Consider the following 6,000-nt stretch of genomic DNA (forward strand, 5'->3'; position numbering starts at 1 on the left):
GAATGCATGTCCTTTTGGTATGCATTTTATATATATTTTTCATTTACAGATTAGAGTTGTGTGTGTGGGTACAATTCCATGAATTTTGACATGTGGATAGAGTTGAGTCATTACCCCTACAATCAAGACACAGAACAATTTCATTATCCCCCAAGATTTCCTCGTGCCTTCTCTTTTTTGTTTGTTTATTTGTGTTACAGTGGGCTCCCATAATTTTTTTTTTTTTTTTTTTTTTGAGACAGGGTTTCGCTCTGTTGCCCAGGCTGGAGTGCAATGGTTCAATCTTGACTCACTGCAGCCTACTCACTGCACCTCCCAGGCTCGAGAGAGCCTCCTGACTTAGCCTTCCAAGTGGCTGGGACCACAGACGTGTGCCACCACACCTGGCTAATTTTTTTTGTAGAGATGGGGGTCTGGCTGTGTCGCCCAGGCTGGTCTTGAACTTTTGGCTTCAAGCATTACTCCCACCTCAACCTACCAAAGTGCTGGGATTACAGGCGTGAGCCACTGCACCCAGCCTGTGTCCTGTGCTGCCTTCCTCCCACTTTGTAGGGAAGTCCCTTGCCCCCATGCTTAGCCCTTGGCCACTAGCTATTTTTACCTTTCCAGAATGTTCTAAATGGCATCTACAACCTGTAACCCTCTGAGCCTGGCTTCTTTCACTCAGCACTGTCTCTAGATGCATGCCTGTTGTTGTGTGTAGCAATAGTTCATTGCTTTTCGCTGCTGAGCAGAACTCCATGGGGTGCACACACCAATGATTTTCAGCCATTCACTTATTGAGGGACATGTAGGGTGGTTCCAGCCTTTGGCAATTGTAGTCGTCGGTTTTCACGCCGCTGATAAAGTCATACCCAAGACTGGGTAACTTTTAAAGAAAAATGGTTTAATGAACTCACAGTTCACATGGCTGGGGAGGCCTCACAATCATGGTGGAAGGCAAAGGAGAAGCAAAGTCATGTCTTACATGGGACCGGACAAGAGAGAATGACAGCCAAGTGAAAGGGGAACCCCTGATCAGACCAGTAGATCTTGTGAGACTTACTCACTACCAGGAGAACAGTATGGGGGAACCACCCCTAACGATTCAATTATCTCCCACTGGATCCCTCCCACAACGTGGGAATTATGGGAACTACAATTCGAGATGAGATGTGGGTGGGGACACAGCCAGACCATATCAGCAACTATGAACAAAGCTGCTGTGAACGTTCATGTACAGATCTGTGTGTGAAGGCATACGTTCGCGTCCCGTGGGTGTACACCTCGGAGTGGGGCTGCCGAGTCAAACCAGTGCTCTGCGTTTCACTTTCGGGAGACTGCCAGTTTCACAGTCGCTTTACCAGCCTGCTTTCCCATCAGCTCTGCGTCCTCACCAGCATCTTGGTATTTTCAATTTTAAAAACCTTCAGCCCTTCATAGTGGTTTCTCACTGTGGCTTTTATTTGCTTAGAAATACTTCTTGTCCTGAGATGAGTGGGACTTCCTCTCCACCCCCGATTAATCCATTGTATCCGTGAATGACTCTCACGTATTGCTAGAATGAAACCAATTTTTACCGTCAATTCTTCGTCGCTGCAAGTGCAGAGAAGCCTTGTTTTCATAAGGAAGTCGCCGGGAGTGGAATTCTTATACTCCTGGTTAGTGTGCGAATGTCACGCAGCCATCTGTCATTGGAAGCGATTTTCACTGATCTCCCAGCTGACAGGTCCGTTTGACCTTTCTTCAAATTTGTAGAAAGCAGCAAAGTGGAAACCACCGGCTTGCAAAAGCGTTTCTTACCCAATCTTTAGATGGGTTCTCGAAACCCGTGTCCGGGAAGTTCCCTCTGACTGGGGCTGGAGGTCAGGGAGGCTTTGCCCGTTGGCTGTAGAGTGGAGGGGTCGGGGGTCTTGTGACTTGCCTGGGGGACTGGCAAGCAAGTGACAAGCTCAGGAGAGAGTCCAGGCCCCGAGGATGGTTCCCTTCAAACTCCCTGTGTCTGATCCTCTGGGAAGCTGAGCCCAGCTTTGGTTATTTGATAGCCACGATGAGGATTTTGACTTAACCTGCACATGCGACACATCACAGACACTTTTAACTCTTGCAGTCAGGTCTACCTGCTCATAAGCTCATAAAACAGAAAAAAAGACAGTCCCCAGAAGGCATTCTTTTTTTTTTTTTTTGAGACAGGGTCTCACTTTGTCACCTAGGCTAGCGCAATCACTGCTCACTGCAGCCTCGAACTCCCAGGCTCAGGCGATCCTCTCACCTCAGCCTCCCAAGTAGCTGGGATTATAGGACTGTGCCACTACACCCGGCTAATGTTTTGTATTTTTTTTGTAGCGATAGGGTTTCGCCATGTTGCCCAGGCTGATCTCCAACTCCCAGGCTCAAGTGATCCATCCACCTCGGCCTCCCAAAGTGCTGGGATAACAGGCATGAGCCACTGCCCTGGCCCTTAAGTCATTCTTGTGTGTGGTGTGTGGTGTGTGTGTGTGTGTGTGTGTGTGTGTGTGTGTTCCTGAGGGACTTAGCCTCCTTGTGTCTCACTGGGCGAACACCTTGCTTCTGAGTGAGGTTTGATTTTTTTTGTAGGGTGTATGTTTGGACACATCCTTGGTCTTAAGCCCAGCCAACGACCTTAGCCAGGGCTCAGGGAGGGGAAACATTGCCTGCCCCACAGCTGGAGGGCTGTGCTTCCGGACACCCGGTCCAGCTTCAGTGTCTCTGACTCTGAGCATCTTTGACTCTGCGAGACTTTCTTTTCATGCTCTCACTTTAGGCCCCAGCCCCCACCAGTGACGGGACTCTACTACTTACTATGTTGCTTGAATTTGGCTTACTTTTTTTCTTAAAGAATTTTATTTTAAAAGGAAGGCAGTTGTATCTGTGAAATTATGAGTCCTTTGGGCAAGTAATATTTTTCTAGTCTCCATTAAAATAGATACCTAACTACTAAGGATGTTTCTCCCTGTACCTCGAAGCGGTCTGCTACCTGCGATCTCAGCACCATCCCATGATTGTGTCCCATGCGCCCTTCGTCCTGCTCGGCCTGTGTCGCCCCTGCGTGGCCTTTCCCGCCTTCTCTGCCTCGCTTAGTCTTCGCCATCATCGAAGGTGCAATTCCAGCCATACCCCCTCCTCCAGGAAGCACCCCTCCCCCATCACTCCTGCTTGCTCTTTTTCCCTGTCTCAGGACTCCTGGGGCACTTTGTATCTCAGTTGATACTAGAATGTTCTAGAATACAAGAAGTCCTAATTCCAGTTGCTGTAACCCCAAACCCCAAGGACCTGCAACATAACCCCGGTACCTGCCCTTGTGCTGGAAACGAATATTCTTAGCCAGGGTAGTTACTCGCATTCCTTAGCACTCCTTGGCTCAGCAGACACCCATTCTTTCAACACATATTTAGCCAGTGCCCACTACGTGCTAGGCGCGGGGCGTGCAATTGTAGACCAGGCAGAGGCGGCCCTTCCTCTCAAACAACTTGACAATTCTGCCACTTACTAGCTGTGGAACCCTGGACAAGTCACACAGCCTGTCTGGAGACCCAGTGTTCTCCCCTTTAAAGCAGGTGACTCAGACCTGCTTTGCAGGGATGTGCCAGGAGAGATGGGTGAAGTGGATAGTGAATGGAGTGGGCTGGGGCAGTGGTCCTCAGCTGCAAACAATGCCTCTTGGGGTCAGTGTGGGGCTCGAGGTGGCGGCCCCGTGGGTGGGTCCAGGGCCAGGGACCCTGTGTCTGAGCCACTGCCCTGGAGCCATCCTGTCTCACCAGAAGGCTCTGCCAGTCTGGTCCACTGGCCTCCCGGCTCCCACGCGTGTCCTGAGCCGTCCATTCTCCAGGCGGCGACCCTGAAATATTAATCTGTCACAAAGGTCATATTTGCTTGAATCGTGGGAGACTTTTCCCCATCTTGGCGGTAAAGTCCCCCCGACTTGTCTCTCCATTCGCGATCCCCCGCAATCTGGCTGCCGCACGCGAGACTTCAGGACGATTCCGAGCTCGGCCACTGGGGGGCGAGCTGTGCACACAGGTGGTCCAGAGGCTGCTGCCTAGGAGACGCTGCGGATCACCCGGTTCCTAGAACCGAGTGGATTGATTTTAAACCGCGAAGGCTGTGGTCCACAGCCTGGCGTCGGGAACGCGTGACCCCTAGATACTGTATTTTACGTGTGTGTCTGGGCGTTTTATTCTGGGAAGCTTTTCCTCAATAGTCTTCAGATTTTCAAAGGGATCTTAACCCTTTCTCTCTGGGGTCTTGGGAACAAGAGTGACACCCCTATAACAGAGTGACCAGGGTCACACGATGTCTGCTTCTCCTTAGCATGCTACTCCCTGCTTCCAGTCTCTGCGTGCTACTGCCTGCTGTACTCAAGTTGCTGGGTGGCCTTGAAGCAATTCATAACCTCTCTGAGCCTCCCATGAGATGGGAGTGAAGATCGCTGCTACACAAATCTCTGAGACCCCCTGTGAGGGCGGACTCGAAATGGACGTGTGAGGGCTGGGCGCGGTGGCTCTCGCCTATAATCCCAGTACTGTGGGAGGCCAGGAGTTCGAGACCAGCCTGGGCAGCATGGTGAAACACCATCTCTACTAAAAATACAAAAATTAGCTGGGTGTAGTGGCGGGCATCTGTAATCCCAGCTACGCGGGAGGGTGAGGCATGAGAATCGCTTGAACCCAGGAGGTGGAGGTTGTGGAGAGCCAAGATCATCCCACTGTACTCCAGCCTGGGTGACAGAGTGAGACTCCATCTCGGGAAAAAAAAAAAAAAAAAGGAAAAGAAATGGATGTGTGAGCATTCTGTACAGAGCCTGGGACGATTATGAAAGCTCTCAAATGCTGAGCCTCCAGCAAGCATGTATTAGACACCTACTGTGTGCAGAGCACTTGCTGGGCTCTGAGAGAGAGTCAAGCTCTGAGAAGTCTGTGCCGATTCATTCATTCCTTCATTCAGCAAACGTTGTTTGGGTGCTCACTGCGCGCCACACACCCTCATACGTATTGCGAATCAGCTTCAGTTACGTTCCCCAGAAGCAGGTGCTGAGACCAAGATTCCTGGCCAGGGAGTGTCCCAGGAGGGCAAAGGGGACTCTAGCAGCCCAGGGTCATGGACAGCTCTCAAAGGCAGACCAACAGGTCTTGGGTTTTGGATGCAAAAATGCTCCAAAGTCAGGGGTGTGCAAATACAGTTAAAAGAATATTCATTTGAATCTGCTTAGAACACCAAGGGTATCCGCTTCAGAATTACAGAGGTGACAGGGCGCAGTGGCTCACCCCTGTAATCCCAGCACTTTGGGAGGCCAAGGTGGGTGGATTGCCTGAGGTCAGGAGTTTGAGACCAGCCTGGGCAACATAGCGAAACCCCGTCTCTGCTGAAAATACAAAAATTAGCCAGGTGTGGTGGCGTGTGCCTGTCATCCCAGCTATGGGAGGCTGAGCCACAAGAATCGCTTGAACCTGGGAGGCGGAGGTTGCAGTGAGCCGAGATCTCACCAATGCACTCCAGCCTGGGCGACAGAGCGAGACTCCATCTCAAAAAAAAAAAAAGAAAGAAAGAAAGAAAGAAAAATAACAACAAAGTTGGAAAAAGATAGAAAGCTCCTTGCCCTCACAAACTTACCTTCCAGTGGGAGAGACAGCTGGCAAGTAAATGCATGAGTAAGGTCACTCATGAGTAAGGTCACGCATGAGTAAGGTCACTCTGGGAAGCAACAATGCCAGGAGAGAAAGAAAAGCAGGGGGTGCGCCGGAAAAGAGGTGCTGTGCAGGGGGCCTACTTAGATGACAGCGCATTTCCAGAAGTTTCCTCTGAGAAGTGCCGACTCCTAAAGGCTTCATGGGAATCTGGAGAAGAGCACTCCAGGAACCGGGAAGTCCATGTGCAAAGGGCCTGGGGTAGCGACATGCAGAACAGAAACAGTGTGCTGTGGCCGGAGCCCAGAGGGTGGGCCTGGGTGAGAGAAATGCAAACTGCTTTTCCTCCTCTGTTTGCCGCGCAACAATCAACACA

At 50.8% G+C, this 6,000-nt stretch overlaps 1 protein-coding gene across 1 annotated transcript in view; it reads left to right on the forward strand.

The window, feature by feature from the left end:
- Positions 1–4,268, forward strand: part of SCARB1 (scavenger receptor class B member 1) — a 120,068-nt gene extending 115,800 nt beyond the window's left edge. Inside the window, exons 14-15 of the transcript XR_004439501.1 lie at positions 368–371; positions 4,257–4,268. The gene's annotated coding sequence lies outside the window, so the exon portion shown is untranslated. The remainder of the gene's footprint in view (positions 1–367; positions 372–4,256) is intronic.
- The last annotated feature ends 1,732 nt before the right edge of the window (positions 4,269–6,000 follow it).

The sequence above is a fragment of the Trachypithecus francoisi genome, unplaced genomic scaffold, assembly GCF_009764315.1.
Source record: "Trachypithecus francoisi isolate TF-2019V2 unplaced genomic scaffold, Tfra_2.0 Lachesis_group11, whole genome shotgun sequence".
In the NCBI taxonomy this organism is placed as follows: Eukaryota; Metazoa; Chordata; class Mammalia; order Primates; family Cercopithecidae; genus Trachypithecus; species Trachypithecus francoisi.